Consider the following 21877-nt stretch of genomic DNA (forward strand, 5'->3'; position numbering starts at 1 on the left):
AGTTTGCGAGGGGATTTTTGATATCTCGAACGGTTTGGCCGTGGCGAGGAAACAAAATTATGGCGAGAAACGTGAAACAGGAAGTGTATCATAACTTCAGCACACATCAACCGATCTTGATGAAACTTCAGCAGTGTGTTCGCTGTAAGAGGACGATCACATGGATGTGACTATTGTGAGTCAAAGTTATAGCGCCACCAACTGGCAGCAGGAAGTGTGTCATTTTCAAAATGCTTTGAAATCACCCTCTAATTTTAACTCGATTTGCTTCAAACTTCATCTGTATAATGCAAATACATGGCAGATGAAGACCTGTAAATGGATTCTTGATATCTTTGAAACTGTTGCCGTGGCAACGCATCAAACTTTACCATTCTTTTAGGATGCTTTTGAGACTCTTAGCATGCTTCAAATTGCATGAAACTCGACAGACACATCACATTTATTAGCCAGTAGACATGTGCAACGTTTCAGAAACGGGTGTGGTGAGGGCTCAGTAGCGCCACCTTTTGACAAAAGTGGGGTTGTTAGTTTTATCTACAGTTACAAAAATCAGTATGTATATTGTACTCCTCGAGCCGGACAACTTTCTAATTGACACTCATTAGCTAGGACCCACAGAAAGTCAGATATGTTTGTTTGAATGTAGAGAAAATCTCAGAATTTTGCCAGTCTCTCAGTGTCTCTCTGTGTGAGTGAGAGGAGGGGCGCCTGTCAGGTTAATTTTAACCCTTTATTTGCTGTGTGCAACTTCTCTGGCATTTTCGGGGGCCTTAACATCCTCTAAAACTCTTGAAACTTTGCACACGGGTCAGAACCCATGGCCATCAGGGCCGGGCTGAAGCTGGTAACCGGGCGTGGCAGGGCGGCTCGACAGCGCCCCCTGCACTGGGATTCAAAAATTTGTCCATAAATCAAACACACTTGCATGAATTAATATGAAACTCGGTACAATTAAAGATCACATCAGGCCAAACAACTTTCGTGCTCTAAGTTTTATGACAGTTCAAATGGAAGTTATTTATGAATTATGAATTATGGGTTGTTTGAATAATTGTCCTAGGAGAAATACATCAAATCACAAGGCATGTGTTTACCAATCACAACCAAACTCGGTGTGCATGAAGTCAAGACATTGAGGATGCTCAATTCCGGACGGATTTTTGATATCTCGAACGGTCTGGCCGTGGCGAGGAAATGAATTTTATGACTAAAAAAGGACACATAAAGTGTGTTATAACTTTGCTCAATTTACCTACAGTTACAAAACTTACCACGTATATTGTTCTCGTCAAGCCGATCAACTTTCCAATTTAAAGTCATTCGCTCTGAGCAACAGAAAGTCAGATATTGTAGTTTGAATGGATTTATTTCCCCTGCGATTCTCTCTCTCTCTCTCTCTCTCTCTCTCTGTGTGTGTGGGTGTGTGTGTCTGTGTGGGGAGGGGAGGGCTGTTGTCTGTGTTTATGTGTGTGTGTGTGTGTGTGGCTGGCTGCGATTTTTCCTACAAGTCCTTGTCTCTAAGTCCTTGTCTTTTTGCATAACAATTTTGCATAACAATATTTTTAAATGACAAAATAGGCATATAACCCCCATCTTTTAAATGTATAGTTTGCTTTAAATAAAAGTAAGATTGTATTTGTAATTGAAGTTGAATGAATTTAAAATTCATGTGCTATATTTCAATATATTTGTTTTCCTTAAGATTTTAAAACACTAACTTTATTTGTTTCTGTATAAAATAATACTCTGACTAAAAACACATTTGATGTTTTTTTTTTTGGATTTTTATTTACATGTATTTATGTGTGTGTGTGTGGTGTGTGTGTGTGTGTGTGTGTGTGTGTGTGTGTGTGTATATAAAGTGCAGGGTTTTTTTAGATAAAGTAGAATTTCTATAACTATGTGTTGAACTAATAAATCACTCTTGTGTGTGTTAAACACAATCTACTTAATACAGACAACTTCATTATAAAGATAAATAACAAATCCAAAAAATATATGATTATAATCTATGACAAAAAAAGCCATTACAAACTATATTAATGGAAAATACACATTGCTCTTTGTATTGTTGTAAAATATTCATGAAAAACAAGATAACAAAAATCAAAAAGATAAATTATTTTAGATATAGCCATGTTTTAAATGTATAGCAGAGATGTTAATTGAGGCAGCAACATACAAACTTTCTAGAACAACATGGACCTGAATAGCTGTTTTTTATGGAGGACAGTGAAGAGGAAGAGGGTGCAAATCAAACAGCTCATTCTCAGACTACACAGCAAACAGCTTAAGTTTTTAGTGCTTTGTTTGAGGTTTTTAGTGCTCTGTCCTATCTATTATCAACATATAATAGATAGAACAGAACAAGAAAGGCAATTAATAATCTGTCATTGCGTCACTGCATTATGATATGAAAGGCTCAGTACAGTGTGGCACAAAACGCTTATGCGCATCCCGAGTGGAGAATGATGCGCTTAAAGCCACATGGAGTTACAGCGCACAGCGCATCGAGTCCGCATTGATGCAAGCTCTACAATACACTTCTTTTTGATAGTCAAAGCGGGGGTTACGTTTTTACACGTCGTACAGAATAACCCTAAAGGCACCAAGGTGGCGGTGCCACCGGCTTTATATTAAATATAAATATAGATGTGAGCAGCGATAAAGGGCCAAAGCCGGCGGTACCACCATCCCGGTGCCTTTGGGTAACTAAAGGCATCGGGGTTGCGGTGCCACCGGCTTGGGCCCGCAATCGCTGCTCGCAGCTATATTTAGGGCCCAAGCCCTGAAAGGGCGAAGGCCCTATTGTTTTCCTTGGGATTATTTTTCTTTACTATTATTATTATTATAATAATTATTATTTTACTACCTTTTGGGCACTTTTGGGGCCCTTAACGTGCTCGAAAACTCTTGAAACTTTGCACACGGGTCAGAACCCGCGGCCATCAGAGCCGGGCTGAAGATGGTACCCGGGCGTGGTAGGGCGGCTCGTCAGCGCCCCCTGGAACGGGGTCCGAACACTTGGTCCATAACTCAAACACGCTTGTATGTAATAATATGAAACTCGGTACACATGTTGATCTCATCGTTTCATCTATACCTCACACTCTTACTTTTTACCCCAGCCCAACAGGAAGTCGGCTATTGAGGTTTGTTTGTAAAACGCTCGCAATGGAATGTCATATACTCCTCCTAGAGCTTTGATCCAAATTCGACGAAACTCGGTCAGCGTGAAGTCAAGACATTGAGGATGAAAGTTTGCGAGGGGATTTTTTATATCTCGAACGGTTTGTCCGTGGCGAGGAAACGAAATCATGGCGAGAAACGTGAAACAGGAAGTGTGTTATAACTTCAGCATACATTAACTGATCTTGATGAAACTTCAGCAGTGTGTTCGCTGTAAGAGGACGATCACATGGATGTGACTATTGTGAGTCAAAGTTATAGCGCCACCAACTGGCAGCAGGAAGTGTGTCACTTTCAAAATGCTTTGATATCACCCTTTTATTTTTACCCGATTTGCTTCAAACTTCATATGTATAATGTAAACATACGGCAGATGTAGACCTGTGAATGGATTCTTGATATCTTTGAAACTGTTGCCGTGGCGACGCATCAAACTTTACCCTTCTTTTAGGATGCTTTTTGGATGCTTTTGAGACCCTTAGCATGCTTCAAATTGCATGAAACTCGACAGACACATCACATTTATTAGCCAGTAGACATGTGCAAAGTTTCAGAAACGGGCGTGGTGAGGGCTCAGTAGCGCCACCTTTTGACAAAAGTGGGGTTGTTAGTTTTAACTAGAGTTACAAAAATTGGTATGTATATTGTACTCCTCGAGCCGGACAACTTTCTAATTGACACTTATTAGCTAGGACCCACAGAAAGTCAGATATTTTTGTTTGAATATGGCCACTCTGAGCCTACATGTCTCTGTGTCTCTGTGTCTTTGGCTGGCTGGCTGGCTGACTGGCTGGCTGTCTGTGTGTGTGTGTGTGTGTGCAGGGGGAGGGGGCTTAACCATTTCACTGCTGTGTGTTTGACCTGCATAAAGAAAATACATTTCTCAAGCCTGGTATTTTTTAAATAAGTTTTTATTTTTATTTTTTATAAGTAAAGGCATATAACTAGTTTAATTGTAGTGAATTGACAATAGTTTTATATAATTAGTTTATTAATCAGATTAACTTGGTCAATAAACTTGGTCTGAAAATTTGGTCCATAAATCAAACACACTTGCATGTAATAATATGAAACTTGGTACACATATAGATCTCATCGTTTCATATATACTTCACACTCTTACTTTTTACCCCAGCCCAACAGGAAGACGGCTATTTAGGGTTGTGTTTAAAACACATGCAATGGAATTTAAATTATTGCTCCTAGAGCACTGAACCAAATTCGACGAAACTCGATCAGCGTGAAGTCAAGACATTAAGGATGAAAAAGTGCCACGGGATTTTTTATATCTCGAACGGTTTGGCCGTGGCGAGGAAACAAAATTATGGCGAGAAACATGAAACAGGATGTGTGTTATAACTTCAGCATACATTAACTGATCTTGATGAAACTTCAGCAGTGTTTTCGCTGTAAGAGACCGATCACATGGATGTGACTATTGTGAGTCAAAGTTATAGCGCCACCAACTGGCAGCAGGAAGTGTGTCACTTTCATAATGCTTTGAAATCACTCTCTTATTTTTAACCGATTTGCTTCAAACTTCATCTGTATAATGTAAATACACGGCAGATGTAGACCTGTGAATGGATTCTTGATATCTTTGATACTGTTGCCGTGGCAACGAAACAAACTTTAACATTCTTTTTTGATGCTTTTGGGACTCTTAGCATGCTTGAAATTGCTTGAAACTCAACAGATACATCACATTTATTAGCCAGTAGACATGTGCAACTATGGCAAAAGATTAAAGTAATGTGAAAAAAGTAAACACTAAAAGCCTCATATCTTCTAAAAATGTAATTATACATCATTTGTTTCTAAATTAAATTATACAAATATTATAACTTCCCCAATTTTTCCCTTTTTTCATTTAAGAATTATGTTTACGTTCAAAAACAGCCAGAATTGTTCTAAAATTCAGAAAAAAATAATAATCTGAGTCATACGTAGTGCTATACTGCCCTCTTGTGTTCAATATCAGGTAGGCCTATTGTGTATATTCCCACCGGTTAATCAACGTGTGACTCCGCTGGGACTTGGGAGCTTTTAAATCGCTTACTTAAAACCGAAAGTCAAAATACGGATGTCCGCACAAGACATTAATGGTGTGGAGTAGAGCGAGCATTTTAAATAAATTCCTATTAAGTAGGATTGAACTAAACAGAAAGAATGTTCACTCTGTTCTGCTGGTTCCTCGCTGGTGGATCATATGATTACTTTGTCATAATCTATGACAAAAATGCTATCATAAACTATATTAATAATAGATAATACACATTGCTCTTATTTTTAAAAAATACATTCATGAAAAACAAGATAACAAAAATCATAAAAAGATATAGCCATGGCTGCTATAAATGTTTGAAATGCATAGGACAGATGTTTAATGACGCAGCAACATATAATTGAAAGGCAATTAATAATCTGTCATTACGTCACTGCATTATGATATTACGGCTCTAATACGGTGCAGCACAAAGCACTTATGTGCATCCCGAGCGGAGAATGATGTGCTTGAAGCCACATGAAGTTACAGCGCATTGAGTCCGTATTGAAAAGTTCAAAGCACAAAGGAAATACATATTTATGAACAGTGTATTATACATTATATATCTACACTGTAAAAACAAACCTATAGAATCTACTCAATAAAAGTGAGGTAACAATTTGCACTCATTTTGTTTGGGTAGATTTCATTCTATATTTTTGAGTAAGGAGTACCGGACTTTAACAGCTATGATATACTAAACGAAATTAGGTAAATATTCTACCTAATATTTCTCAATACATTACACAGCGAGTAATAGAGTAATAATAATTACTCTATTATTAGCAGAAAACAGTAATTATTATTAATGATAATAAGTGAATAGCAATAATTAAACATTACTTATTCAGAGATGGTTAAATTTACTTAAAAATGGCCAGACACAGGACACAGTAGTTTAACAGTAACAAATTACTCTTTATTGACCAAATATGGATAAAAACATTTCATTTAAAAAAATTAAATAAAATAAAAACATTCTGTTTCACTTGGAAATACGTCACAGCACTGGAGAAAAATCGTTTGCGACTTCCGGTTCACGGGGACTTTAATTACAAGTGACACAACATATCATTAACAACTTCTTAAAACTAATACAAAAACAGACAAAGACAAATCTGTTGACCAACTTGCATTTCTGTGGTCGTTCTGATGATGGTCTGAGACTCTTATTAATCATGGTCTTCAATGTCATGCACATAAAGAACCTCGCTTGTCTTCACACATCCTCACTCCCCCACTTTAACAGCAGACACGAACTGCTGAAAGTGAAAGTGACACTGAAAGTTTCTGGAACATGTCAAAAGTGTATTTAAGGGTTTTGGGGTACTCCAGGTTGAGGGCATACATCAGCCCCATCAACAGAATGCATGATGTGGTTTTGTTTCCACATCCAGTCAGTACTCTGTTGCCCTCTATAACAACCAACACATCTGATGGGTCCTCCTCGGCTGTGGGATTATGAATCACCAAAACTTTCATTATTTGGTTTGTGTGGCCCTCAAGTTCGTCCTCCTGTTAAAAAGAAAAAGGAAAAGCATATCATTTTTTCAAGTTAGTTTAAGCATATTAACAACACGTTGTTCCAAAACAGTTGTCTTTTTTATTTACGTCATTTATTTCAAGACAAAGCAGGGTTTCTGTATTAATCAGCACTTCAATTTCAACAGGTAAAAAAAAATCGAAAGAAATACTTGAATTCTTGACCCCAGTTTCCTATAATAAAACAATTAGCAATCTAATCCTTTACTTTAGATGGAAATATCTTGTAAGGATTGGAATAGATTGTCATGCTGGACCATTCAGGAAATAAATGTCCACATAGAACAAAGGAATAATAGAGTTGCCACTACCTGATTATATAGGTGAACATTTAGATTTTTTGAACTTGAATTTAATGACTTAAAAAATAATTTGATTGTTTTTGTCGATTGATTTCATAAATCAGATTTACTTATACTACGAGTCGAGTAAGATCATTCCCCTTAATGGAATCGATCCCAACCTTTGCATTTTGAACCTTTGGAATCGACTCTCAATTCCCAACGCCTCGGAATCGATTCTTTTTGGAATCGACCCCCATCCCTATCATTCAGAGGCGATGCTTCTTCGCCGTCGCTTCGAAAAGTGAAGAGAGTCGACTCGAGAACTCTCTCTGAACTGCACGTGCGGCACACACACACATACGCGTCCAGCAACAAAATCCTATTAATTTGAAACAGCAACCCAGAATATTTGTCACAAGCATTGATTAAAACAATGATGACAATAATCACATAAAAAACGACTTAAACTTTTCTGACCTCATAACAGGACATCGTCGACCGTATAGGCTATCAAATAAAAACGCTGTCGGCGTGAACAAACCCTTATCACACAGCTGCACCTTCGCTAAGCTGTTCACTAATTTCAGCAATGTGCATGACACAAATGGCAGCTAATATTTTAATTATCAATGTAGATTTTTACTCGCATTTGCCAGTATAAGACCCAGTATAACACTAACATTATCAAAGCTAAATCGACCAGCCTGAAATTCGAACCTGTCAGCTGGCTGTGGCACCGACATAAGCGAGCAAATTACAAATCTTTTTATGAATCTTACCATTAAATAAGTTAATATTTGGGTTATATGATAACAACATGATAAAAAAAACAACAAAAAACATCTTACCTGGAGCTCAACACTTCGTGGTCCTTCTGAAGACGTTGAATTTGAATTCCGCGATTCCCGCCTGGACGTTGAAGTTGACGCATACGCAATTTGCAATGACTGAACTAATATAATGGGGTATGTTTTACTCATTTTTTAATGATCCAGATATTACTGTTACAGATAGCAGACGGGTGTGGGCCACTTCAGGCAATGATTCGGCACTGGTGGCCTTCTTATGGCCCGGACCAAATGTGTCTGAGCCTGAAGTGGCCCACATGTAAAATGGCAAATATGGGCCAAAAAATGTAAATCACATGTGGGCCATTTTAGGCAAAGATGCGGCACTCGTGGCAATGTGTAATCTGAATCTTAGCCTAAAGTGGCCCATTTGATAGATAATAAATATGGCCCAAATATGACAAACCAAATGCGGGCCACTTATGGCAAAAATGTGGCACAATTGACTATGACTAATCTGGATGTAAACCAAATATGGCCCACAGATGTTTCAGCAAATGTGGCCCACTTATCTTAAAACATATCTGGGCCTGGTTTGGCAAAGATATGGCTCAGTGGCACTGGCTCATCTATATGTTAGCCAAAAGTGGCCCACATATAATGTTGTAAATGTGGCCCAGTTATTTAAAACATATCTGGGCCAGTTTTGGCAAAGATATGGAACAGTGGCAGTGGCTCATCTTGAAGTGAGCCAAAACTGGCCCACATTTGACGCTGCAAATGTGGCCCAGTTATGTTGTAGCACATCTAGATCAGGTTTGGCAAAGATATGGCTGAGTGACCACTGGCTCAACGCGATGTGAGCCAAAAGTGGCCCACATATAGGGTTGCAAATGTGGCCCAATTATCTTGTAACATATCTGGGCCAGTTTTGGCAAATATATGGCACAGTGGCACCAGCTCATCTGGATGTGAGCCAAAAGTGGCCCACATGTATTGTGGCAAATGTGGCCCAATTATCTTATAACACATCTGGGCCAGATTTGGCAAAGATATGACTCATCGAGAACTGACTCATCTGGATGCAAGCCAAACGTGGCCCACATATAATGTTGCAAATGTGGCCCAGTAATCTCAAAACATATCTGGGCCGGATTTGGCAAAGATATGGCTGAGTGACCACTGGCTCATCTGGATGTGAGCCAAAAGTGGCCCACATATAAAGTGGAAAATGTGGCCCAATTATCTTATAACACATCTGGGCCAGATTTGGCAAATATATGGCTCATCGAGAACTGGCTCATCTGAATGTAAGCCAAAAGTGGCCCACATATGATGTTGCAAATCTGGCCCAGTTATCTCAAAACATATCTGGGCCAGATTTGACAACGAAATGGCTGAGTGACCACTGGCTCATCTGGATGTGAGCCAAAAGTGGCCCACATATAATGTGGAAAATGTGGCCCAATTATTTTATAACACATCTGGGCCACGTTTGACAAAGATATGGCTCATCGAGAACTGGCTCCTCTGAATGTAAGCCAAAAGTGGCCCACATATAATGTTGCAAATGTGGCCCAGTTATCTCAAAACATATCTGGGCCAGATTTGGCAAAGATATGGCTAAGTGACCACTGGCTTATCTGGATGTGAGCCAAAAGTGGCCCACATATAATGTGGAAAATGTGGCCCAGTTATCTTATAACACATCTGGGCCACGTTTGACAAAGATATGGCTCATCGAGCACTGGTACATCCTGAAGTAAGCCAAAAGTGGCCCACATATAATATTGCAAATGTGGCCCAGTTATTTCAAAACATATCTGGGCCAGGTTTGGCAAAGATATGGCTGAGTGACCACTGGCTCATCTGGATGTGAGCCAAAAGTGGCCCACATATAATGTTGCAAATGTGGCCCCGTTATCTCAAAACATATCTGGGCCAGATTTGGCAAAGGTATGGCTGAGTGACCACTGGCTTATCTGGATGTGAGCCAAAAGTGGCCCACATATAATGTGGAAAATGTGGCCCAGTTATCTTATAACACATCTGGGCCACGTTTGACAAAGATATGGCTCATCGAGCACTGGTACATCCTGAAGTAAGCCAAAAGTGGGCCACATATAATATTGCAAATGTGGCCCTGTTATTTCCAAACATATCTGAGCCAGGTTTGGCAAAGATATGGGTGAGTGACCACTGGCTCATCTAAATGTGAGCCAAAAGTGGCCCACATATAATGTGGAAAATGTGACCCAGTTATCTTATAACACATCTGGGCCACGTTTGACAAAGATATGGCTCATCGAGCACTGGTACATCCTGAAGTAAGCCAAAAGTGGCCCACATATAATATTGCAAATGTGGCCCAGTTATTTCAAAACATATCTGGGCCAGGTTTGGCAAAGATATGGCTGAGTGACCACTGGCTCATCTGGATGTGAGCCAAAAGTGGCCCACATATAATGTTGCAAATGTGGCCCCGTTATCTCAAAACATATCTGGGCCAGATTTGGCAAAGGTATGGCTGAGTGACCACTGGCTTATCTGGATGTGAGCCAAAAGTGGCCCACATATAATGTGGAAAATGTGGCCCAGTTATCTTATAACACATCTGGGCCACGTTTGACAAAGATATGGCTCATCGAGCACTGGTACATCCTGAAGTAAGCCAAAAGTGGCCCACATATAATATTGCAAATGTGGCCCAGTTATTTCAAAACATATCTGGGCCAGGTTTGGCAAAGATATGGCTAAGTGACCACTGGCTCATCTGGATGTGAGCCAAAAGTGGCCCACATATAATGTTGCAAATGTGGCCCCGTTATCTCAAAACATATCTGGGCCAGATTTGGCAAAGGTATGGCTGAGTGACCACTGGCTTATCTGGATGTGAGCCAAAAGTGGCCCACATATAATGTGGAAAATGTGGCCCAGTTATCTTATAACACATCTGGGCCACGTTTGACAAAGATATGGCTCATCGAGCACTGGTACATCCTGAAGTAAGCCAAAAGTGGCCCACATATAATATTGCAAATGTGGCCCAGCTATTTCAAAACATATCTGGGCCAGGTTTGGCAAAGATATGGCTGAGTGACCACTGGCTCATCTGAATGTGAGCCAAAAGTGGCCCACATATAATGTGGCAAATGTGGCCCAGTTATCTTATAACACATCTGGGGTGGGTTTGGCAAATATATATTGCTCAGTGACCACTGGCTCATCTGGATGTCAGCCAAAAGTGGCCAACATATAATGTTGCAAATGTGGCCCAGTTATCCCAAAACATATCTGGGCCAAATTTGGCAAAGATATGGCTAAGTGACCATTGGCTCATCTGGATGTGAGCCAAAAGTGGCCCACATATAATGTGGCAAATGTGGCCCAATTATCTTCTAACACATCTGGGCCACGTTTGGCAAAAATATGGTTAAGTGACCATTGTCTCATCTGGATGTGAGCCAAAAGTGGCCCAGATACAATACTGAAAATGTGGCCCAGTTATCTTAAAACAATTCTGGGCCTGTTTTGGCAAAGATATGGCACAGTTGGCACTGGCTCACCTAGAAGTGATTCAAAAGTGGCCCACATATAATGTTGCAAATGTGCCCCAGTTATCTCATAACACATCAGGGCCAGGTTTGGCAAATATATGGCTCAGTGACCACTGGCTCATATGGATGTGAGCCAAAAGTGGCCCACATGTAATGTTAAAAATGTGGCCCATTTATCTTAAAATGTATTTGGGCCAGTTTTGGCAAAAGTATGGTTTTTGCCCCCCAAAAACCTACGTAAACCTACATGTAAACCTACGTGACAAGTCTGGCTTTTCAACACTTCTGACAATGGCTAATTTAGCTTCAAAGGGCAGAATTTTAAACTGCCTTGAAATTTTTTTAACAACAATTAACAATATTTTTTGGTATAGATGCAGCAGACACGGCTGTGTCTCGTGTACACCAATGCATTTTTTTTTTTATGTGACCGGTGTGTTTATTAAATTGTTTTTAATGGGAGTGCTGCGTTTTTAAAACGCTGTAACGACTTGCTGAGTGTTTTTATTTTTTTTTATTTGGCTATAAAGTGCTGAACACATTTTTTTTACAGATTTACGAGAGTCATCAACGGTCATCACTGTCACTTGACTGTCCAATCACAATGGACCACACATACCACACTGACCAACTGTCAAAACATTCTTTCTGTACAACATCAAATAGCAGAGTAGATGGAAAAATAATATTTCTGGTCTCCGAACATACGTGTCTATATGACATTCATACTATACAAACATTTTTAGCATTATACAAATTATCAGGGAAATCAGTAAAAAGTAAACTGTGCCACGGATATTCTGTATAGCAACAAAGTGTCTCAACAAAACAACATGACATCATGACTTCTGCACTGCCAAAACATAATCGCTTACAGCTAGGCCTTTTCAGATTGCCATAGCATTTTCAGCTAGCTAAAAACGCTTTGGTGGACACATGGCCTTAGATAGGCTGGATGTAAGGCCACATAAAATATGACAATTGCTCACATATGTTTTGTAGGTAGAGTGTTTAGAAAATTGTGTAAGTTCAAACTTATAAAGAGCTGTTTATGGTTTTGGGATGTGCAAGAAGATACTTAATTGCTATTTGTGCAAAGCTTAGGGCACAATGATTTTGCCAAGTACATGTCCCTGTATCAACATAATTTTGTTGATCAAGGCACATAATTCCTGTTCATAAAAATAGTCCTATCCCTAACCCGATCCCTAAAGTAGGAGGGACATTTTAATAACACTTATCTAGAAGCATGGTTGGCAACTTCAAACTTGAATGCTGTTCCAGGATCAATAAAGATGCTGAGCCAGGAACATGTTGTAGCCTACTTTGGCTATTTTTATAACAAACGTACAGGACTTGTACAATATTCAAATATTTTAAATAGCTATAATCAAATAAAATAAAAATTCAATATTGAAAATATAAAAAAATATTGTAATATTTTAAAACAAAATAAACGTATTTAAATACATAAATGAAAATTTAATTACATTTTTGGCTTAATATAAATTTATACAAAAGTCACTTTTAGTCTATAAATGATCTTTCTTAAAGATAAAACAATATCTATAATTTTAACATTATAATTAATGAAATACAATTAAATGACTGACAATTAGTGAAGCTCTTGTGAGAAAATATTATTATTTTGACAATAAACTTTTTCAATTTTTATTTTTATTATTTATTTTTTTTTGCTTCAGCTTAGGCCTACTTATTTATTAGAGATAAGATCTCTATTTTCTTTGTAACAAAATATTTACTGCATGTGAAGTTGTCTTTGAAAAAAAAAAAATCAAACTGACGATTCGGGGCTTTAAATTTAAACGTAGCTGTAAAATTTGAAAAAGGCGCTGGAAACCAACGTCAGTTAGAGGAAGAAGAAAAAAAAAACAAACCGACGATTGGGCCTTTAAATTTAAACCTAGCCGTGAAGCGCGAAAAAGGAGCTCGAAACCAAGCCAGAGGATTGTCAGTTTGAGGGAGGACGAATACTGCAAACAATCACCAAGGTAAGATATAATCGATACATTTATATTTTCTAGGGCTAGGCGATTGCTTCATACCTATTGTTGTATGAGTTAATGGAATAACTTCTATACTTGAAGTAAGATCATTTTGGCAGTATAACTCTAAGCTAGAACTATTATGGTTCTCGAATGCGAAATGAACAAGTATCGATTGAATAGGGGCGCCAAAAGTATTTACATTTGCTAATGTAGGCTACACTACCGGTCAAATGTTTTAGATCGGTAATGTTTTTAAAAGAAGTCTTTTCTGCTCACCAAGGCTGCAATTATTTGATAAAAAAAAATACAAACCCCCCCCCAAAAAATCAGTAATATTATGAAATATTATTACAATTTAAAACAGCGGTTTTCTATGTGAATTATATTGAAGTGTAATTTATTATCGAAGCTGAATTTACAGCATCATTACTCCAGTCTTCAGTATCACATGATCCTACAAAAATTATTATAATATGATGCTCAAGAAACATTTATGATTATTATCCATGTTGAAAACAGTTTTTTACATTTTTATTTCAGGATTCTTTGATGAATAGAAAGTTCAAAAGAACAGAATTATTCTGAAATGGAAAGCTTTTGTAACATTAATCACTACCATTCAAAAGTATGGGGTCAGTAAGATTTTATTTTTTTATTTTTTGGGGGAAAGAAATTAAAAAAATACTATTATTCATCAAGGATGAGTTAAATTGATCTAAAGTTACAGTAAAGACATTTCTAATGTTAGAAAAGATTATATTTTAAATAAATCATAGAAGTCATCATAGAAGTTTGGGGGGAAAATGATACACGACTGTTTTCAACATTGAAAATAATAATTTATGTTTTTTGAGCATAAAATCAGCATATTAGAATGATTTCTGAAGGATCATGTGTGATGTGACACTGAAAACTGATCTGTAATCAGCGACAGTAATGATGTTGAAAATTCAGCTTTCAAATTATATTTTAATATATATTAAAATAGAAAACAGTCATTTCAAAATTGTCATTATATTTCACAATATTTCTGTTTGTCATTTTGTTTTTTCATCAAATGAAGCAGCCTTGGTGAGCAGAAGAGACTTCATTTAACTGATCTAAAACTTTTGACCGGTAGTGTCTGTGCTCCGATCTTGCCAATCTTCAGTCAGTTCTGAATGGTGAAAATATTTAACTCTAGCTTTTTTTGGCACAACAATAAAAAATGTATAAAAGCCCAGTGTAATATTTCATTCATGTACATTGGGCATACAGTAATACTGCACTGTAGTTGTATTACTTTGTGAAAGCACAAATTACTACATGCTTTTTATTACAATAAAAGCTTTTATGAGATGATTACAAAGTAACAATAGCCTAATAGATATTATTGAGCAAGTTGGTTCAGGTATTATTACTTTGTATTTCACATTTTTAGTATACCCTAGTCATTTTAAAATGAGTTTTTCTGCTTTGTTTTTATTTATTTATTTTTTATTTACTGTTTTGAGTCAGGATGCTTTTCACCTTAATAACATATGTCGATGTGATTTTCTACAGAAAATTGCTGGTGGTATATTTAAACTCCTCTGAAACAAGAAAACATCTATACAAATACATGTTCCTAGTCACCCTGGTTTGCTAAAAAAAGGTTGAACTTGTGCCTTTTTGGCAAAAACAAACAAAAGAAACAAAAAGTGTCCTTGTCCGAAATGTGTCCTTGTTGCCTTGGGCCAAATGTTCTTTAGAGTGGCACTGGCAAAGTATGCACTTGGTCAATGCTTGTATTCCTGCTAATTGTGTCCTAAGATTTTAAAAGTTGTCATCCTTGCATTTACAATGTTCTATATTTTTAGGAACTGTCAGAACCAATAGACTGACAGCTACGGCCACCGATCAAGAAATTGAAACATTTATTAAAAAATGGCTTCATCTGTCAAGTGACCGAGACGGAGGGAGAAGAGAAAGCAAGAAACGAAGGAGGTCCCAAGACACCTGTAAGTCAGCTACATTGTGTTTTTGCCATGTGTATAATACCATGGTCTGTCTGAATACTTGATTATGGCCCTAGAATATTTTAGTTTTATTTTTTTCCCAAATTCTGTTTTTTCCATTTTCATTTTTGCTAATTCCGTTTTTTCATTTTCCTTGTTTGAGAATTCAGGTTTTTTTTACCCTTACCTGTTATTTTAGTCATAAAAAGAGGGTGCTTGTAATGTTAATAATTAAAATGTACACAAATAAAATAGGAATGACCTTTTAACATTTATTGAGGTAACAGACATTGACTCTTACTCTTCAGCAGAAATACTGCATGATGCAACATAACACTAAACTCTAAGTTTAAGTAACAATAAAATATGGTTATGAGCTTTAAAATGTCCAGTAAAAAAATTATATATAATATAATATAATTATACAAATCAAAAGTTGTAATTGTTAACATTAGTTAATGCACTGTGAACTAACATGAACAAACAGTGAATGACTGAAACATTAAAAAAGGGGTAACACTTTACAATAAGGTTCATTAGTTAACAATAGTTAATGTATTAACTAACATGAACTAACCATGAGCAATACATTTGTAACAGTATTTGTTAATCTTCGTTGATGTTAGTTAATAAAAAATAAAGCTGTTCATTCTTTGTTCATGTTAGTTCACAGCACATTAACTAATGTTAACAAGATTTTAATAAAGTATTAGTAAAAATTGAAATTAACGTTTACAAACATTAATAAATGCTGTATAAGCGATGTTCATCATTAGTTCATTAGTTAACTAATGTAGTTAACTAATATTAACTAATGAACCTTATTGTAAAGTGTTACCAAAAATGGTTAATAAATAATGCACTTCATGTTAGTTAATACTAGTTAATACATTAATTAATGTTCACAATTAAGGCCTTGAGTAGGGTTGGGTATCGATAATCGAGTATCGATTGGAACCGAGACTAACTTTTCATTTTTCCCGGAATCGTTCAAAAGTTAAAATTTCGATTCCTACTTTCGATATTCACAGTCCGCCGAGCGGAAGAAGAAACCGCTGAACAACATCAACGAAGAAGCGTCTACCGGAAGTGTTGGCATAACCACGCGAGTCGAACATGAGTACCTTACGTCGGCGATCCAACTTTTTTGACCCTGCCTCTTAAAAGAATCGAGAATCGTTAGGAACCGGAATCGAAACAAGGAATCGGAATCAGAATCGTTCAAATTCAAACGATACCCAAACCTAGCCTTGAGGCCTCATTATACTTCTGCGTCGGACCTACGCCGAAGCTTCTATGCTGTAGGCAACGCGTTGGTTTTCATTTATACTTTAGCGAGGGTACGCCGAAGGGTACGTGCGCTACACACAGCCTACAACGTAGCTATGGCATGAGTTCGACGAAGAAGTATAAATAGCCCTTTAGATTTACCAAACTGTTTAATGCACTGATAGGTCCAGTCCATTTTTCTACTATTGCTAGTAAAACACTTTGAAAATCAGCATTCTGTTACTGAGTCAACAATTGTTTTTTTTTTTGTGTGTGTATCCAATAAAGGCTTGCAAGATTGCCAGATGGGCCCAGTCAAGGAGGTCGACTTCTTTAATTTTGGGTGGCTCTGGATGTGACCAACTGGAAACATGTTTTGTTTTTTGTTTAGCTCTAAGATGCTTTATATGCACATATTTTGTGTTTGTTTATTATTACTATTTTTTTTGATTGCTTTCCAGTTTTGAAAATTGAAACTTGCACTTGGTTGTTCTTTGACAATATTAATAAATAATGCAAATGTTTTCAGAAATGTGTTTAAATCATCTGTTGTAACTTCTCTTAACATAGAAAGGGGGCATTTTTAAATTTCTCTTTAGTGTATATTTTTCTTAGTGTCAGTCACAGCATGCAAAAACAAAAACACACAGTTATAGTCTATTTATGTAATTCTTGACACACATGTGGCTGAACAAATTTCCTGCTTGTGGACCAGATCTGGCAAACAGGATTGCAACTGTAGTCAGCTGTGTATTTGGTTTGTGTTTTGGTTACATGTGGCATTGCTATGGCTTAATTGTGGCTCTAATCTGGCAAACTGGAGGGGACTGCCTTAAGTGCATTAATTTTCATCTGGCCCACATACCGCATGTGTAATGATGGCACTTGAATGGTTCGTTCTTGTTTGCCAGATTTGGGCCACAATTAGCCCAAAGCAATGCTGGATGCCAGCCATAAACAAAACAAATTAAGCAGAATAAGCCCCCATCTGGCCCAGACACCACAATTGCTGTGGCCCAGATCCGGCCCACAATTGACACTTTCATCTGGCCCACCTACCATGTGGAATGGCACTTGGGTGGTCCGCTCCTGATTGCCAGATTCGGGCTACAATTAAGCCATAGTAATGCCGCATGTCAGCCAGAAACAAATAAAATGAAGCAGAACTGGCCCAAATCTGGCCCATGCATCAAAATTGCTGTGGCCCAGATCCGGCCCACAGTTGACACTTTCATCTGGCCCACATACCTCGTGGAATGATGGCACTTGGGCGGACCGCTCCTGTTTGCCAGATTTGCGCCACAAGTAAGCCATAGCAATGCCGCATGTCAGCCATAAAAAAAAACGAATGAAGCAGAACTGGCCCAAATCTGGCCCATGCATCAAAATTGCTGTGGCCCAGATCCGGCCCACAGTTGACACTTTCATCTGGCCCACATACCGCGTGGAATGATGGCACTTGGGCGGTCCGCTCCTGTTTGCCAGATTTGGGCCACAATTAAGCCATAGCAATGCCGCATGTCAGCCATAAAAAAAACGAATGAAGCAGAACTGGCCCAAATCTGGCCCATGCATCAAAATTGCTGTGGCCCAGATCCGGCCCACAGTTGACCCTTTCATCTGGCCCACATACCGCGTGGAATGATGGCACTTGGGCGGTCCGCTCCTGTTTGCCAGATTTGGGCCACAGTTAAGCCATAGCAATGCCGCATGTCAGCCATAAAAAATTTAATGAAGCAGAACTGGCCCAAATCTGGCCCAGATATAAAAATTGCTGTGGCCCAGATCCGGCCCACAGTTGACACTTTCATCTGGCCCACATACCGCGTGGAATGATGGCACTTGGGCGGTCCGCTCCTGTTTGCCAGATTTGGGCCACAGTTAAGCCATAGCAATGCCGCATGTCAGCCATAAAAAATTTAATGAAGCAGAACTGGCCCAAATCTGGCCCAGATATAAAAATTGCTGTGGCCCAGATCCGGCCCACAGTTGACACTTTCATCTGGCCCACATACCGCATGGAATGATGGCACTTGGGCGGTCCGCTCCTGTTTGCCAGATTTGGGCCACAATTAAGCCATAGCAATGCCGCATGTCAGCCATAATAAAAACGAATGAAGCACACCTGACCCAAATCTGGCCCAGACATCAAAATTGCTGTGGCCCAGATCCGGCCCACAGTTGACACTTTCATCTGGCCCACATGTGGACCAGTTCGGCTTCATTTGTTTTGTTTATGGCTGACATGCGGCATTGCTATGGCTTAATTGTGTCCCAAATCTGGCAAACAGGAGCGGACCGCCCAAGTGCCATCATTCCATGCGGTATGTGGGCCAGATGAAAGTCTCAACTGTGGGCCGGATCTGGGCCACAGCAATTTTGGTGCGTGGGCCAGATGTGGGCCAGTTCTGCTTCATTCATTTTTTTTATGGCTGACATGTGGCATTGCTATGGCTTAATTGTGGCCCAAATCTGGCAAACAGGAGCGGTCCGCCCAAGTGCCATCATTCCACGCGGTATGTGGGCCAGATGAAAGTGTCAACTGTGGGCCGGATCTGGGCCACAACAATTTTGCTATCTGGGGTTAGAATGTACCCATTTTTATATATTTTACTTGCTAACTAATATACTTAAGTAAAATATAACTGATTTGCAGAGGTTGTATTTAACACCCACCTGCATCATTTTTTACAGTGTATGCAATAGTTTATTGAGCCTTTTCTTTTAAAGGTTTTAAATTTCAGTTACTGTGTGCGTGAAGAACAATTATAGTGCTCTGACTCTAGTGTTGTGATCTAACCGACAGCGTCTGACACTTGGTAGAAAGTAACACGATTAAGTTACAGCAATAAAGTCCAGCAAGAAAAAGTTTCTTCATTCGAAAATATAGACCTTTAGACCTTTATCTTAAAGACCCAGTATAATAGGATTAACATTGAATCATCTTGAAGATCGTTTCATCATTGACTGTAACCGAATGCGACGTGCTGTTTGAATGCTGAATGGAGAATGACTGACAGGCGCAGAGAGGGAAAAGTTTACGTGTTCTTGAATTTAATGACTTAAATATTAATTTCTATATCACATAATAGCTTCAGAACACTTATAATACAGTACACAAAAACTTTATGGTACTTTAGAAAGTTTTTGTGCCTTTGTGCCTTACATAGAATAGTATATGCACAATATAGAATTTGAATCAGCCTCGTCAAAGATGGCAGTGTCAGAGCCGATACCGATCCTGAGTATCTAATCGGCGCACTTCTTTTCAACAGTCAAATTGAAATTGAAATTGCTTGAAACTCAACAGATACATCACATTTATTAGCCAGTAGACGTGCAAAGTTTCAGAAACGGGCATGGTGCAAGGACTAAATAGCGCCACCTTTTGACAAAAGTGGGGTTATTAGTTTTATCTACAGTTACAAAAATCGGTATATACATTTTACTCCTCAAGCCGGACAACTTTCTATTACATAGTCATTAGCTCGGACCAAGAGGAAGTCCGATATTTTGGTTTGAATATAGTGAGCCTCTCTCTGAGCCTATGTCCCTGTATAAAGCTAAGTTTGCCTATCCGGAATTAACATTGTAGATATCAACAACATCTTTCTGTCTAGTCGTAATTACATTTTGGATAGTTTGTATTATCATTTAAGATATCTGTAACATAATTTTGACTAGTCGAAATGACAGAGTATGGCAAGCCGTTTTAACATTTAATCATGAAAGGGCCAAAGCCTTCGGCACTGCCACCCGGGTGCCTTTAGGTAACTAAAGGAACCGGGGTTGCGGTGCCACCGGCTTGGGCCCGCCATCGCTGCTCGCAGCTATATTGTTTTCCTTGGGATTATTATTCTTCTTCAGTATTATTATTATTTTGCTACCTTTTGGGCACTTTTGGGGCCCTTAACGTGCTCGAAAACTCTTGAAACTTTGCACACGGGTCAGAACCCGCGGCCATCAGAGCCGGGCTGAAGCTGGTACCCGGGCGTGGTAGGGCGGCTCGTCAGCGCCCCCTGGAACGGGGTCCGAACACTTGGTCCATAACTCAAACACGCTTGTATGTAATAATATGAAACTCGGTACACATGTTGATCTCATCGTTTCATCTATACCTCGCGCTCTTACTTTTTACCCCAGCCCAACAGGAAGTCGGCTATTGAGGTTTGTTTGTAAAACGCTCGCAATGGAATGTCATATACTCCTCCTAGAGCTTTGATCCAAATTCGACGAAACTCGGTCAGCGTGAAGTCAAGACATTGAGGATGAAAGTTTGCGAGGGGATTTTTTATATCTCGAACGGTTTGTCCGTGGCGAGGAAACGAAATCATGGCGAGAAACGTGAAACAGGAAGTGTGTTATAACTTCAGCATACATTATCTGATCTTGATGAAACTTCAGCAGTGTGTTCGCTGTAAGAGGACGATCACATGGATGTGACTATTGTGAGTCAAAGTTATAGCGCCACCAACTGGCAGCAGGAAGTGTGTCACTTTCAAAATGCTTTGATATCACCCTTTTATTTTTACCCGATTTGCTTCAAACTTCATCTGTATAATGTAAACATAGGGCAGATGTAGACCTGTGAATGGATTCTTGATATCTTTGAAACTTTTGCCGTGGCAACGCATCAAACTTTACCATTCTTTTAGGATGCTTTTGAGACTCTTAGCATGCTTTAAATTGCATGAAACTCGACAGACACATCACATTTATTAGCCAGTAGACATGTGCAAAGTTTCAGAAACGGGCGTGGTGAGGGCTCAGTAGCGCCACCTTTTGACAAAAGTGGGGTTGTTAGTTTTATCTACAGTTACAAAAATCGGTATGTATATTGTACTCCTCGAGCCGGACAACTTTCTAATTGACACTCATTAGCTAGGACCCACAGAAAGTCAGATATGTTTGTTTGAATGTAGAGAAAATCTCAGAATTTTGCCAGTGTCTCAGTGTCCCTCTGTGTGAGTGAGAGGAGGGGCGCCTGTCAGGTTAATTTTAACCCTTTATTTGCTGTGTGCTACTTCTCTGGCATTTTCGGGGGCCTTAACATCCTCGAAAACTCTTGAAACTTTGCACACGGGTCAGAACCCATGGCAATCAGGGCCGGGCTGAAGCTGGTAACCGGGCGTGGCAGGGTGGCTCGACAGCGCCCCCTGGACTGGGATTCGAACATTTGTCCATAAATCAAACACACTTGCATGAATTAATAT

General features: G+C 38.9%; 1 protein-coding gene and 1 long non-coding RNA gene across 3 annotated transcripts in view; both read left to right on the plus strand.

Annotated features, from left to right (window-relative positions):
• Positions 1-21877, plus strand: part of nphp4 (nephronophthisis 4) — a 226587-nt gene that overhangs the window by 178400 nt on the left and 26310 nt on the right. The gene's annotated exons all lie outside the window — the stretch shown is intronic.
• On the plus strand, positions 13302-17823 carry LOC148973735 (uncharacterized). Its single transcript, XR_016146526.1, has 3 exons — positions 13302-13422; positions 15258-15398; positions 16953-17823. It is a non-coding gene; the product is annotated as an uncharacterized LOC148973735 (long non-coding RNA).

Source organism: Pimephales promelas, chromosome 14, assembly GCF_988280905.1.
Source record: "Pimephales promelas chromosome 14, fPimPro1.hap1.1, whole genome shotgun sequence".
NCBI classification, from domain to species: Eukaryota; Metazoa; Chordata; class Actinopteri; order Cypriniformes; family Leuciscidae; genus Pimephales; species Pimephales promelas.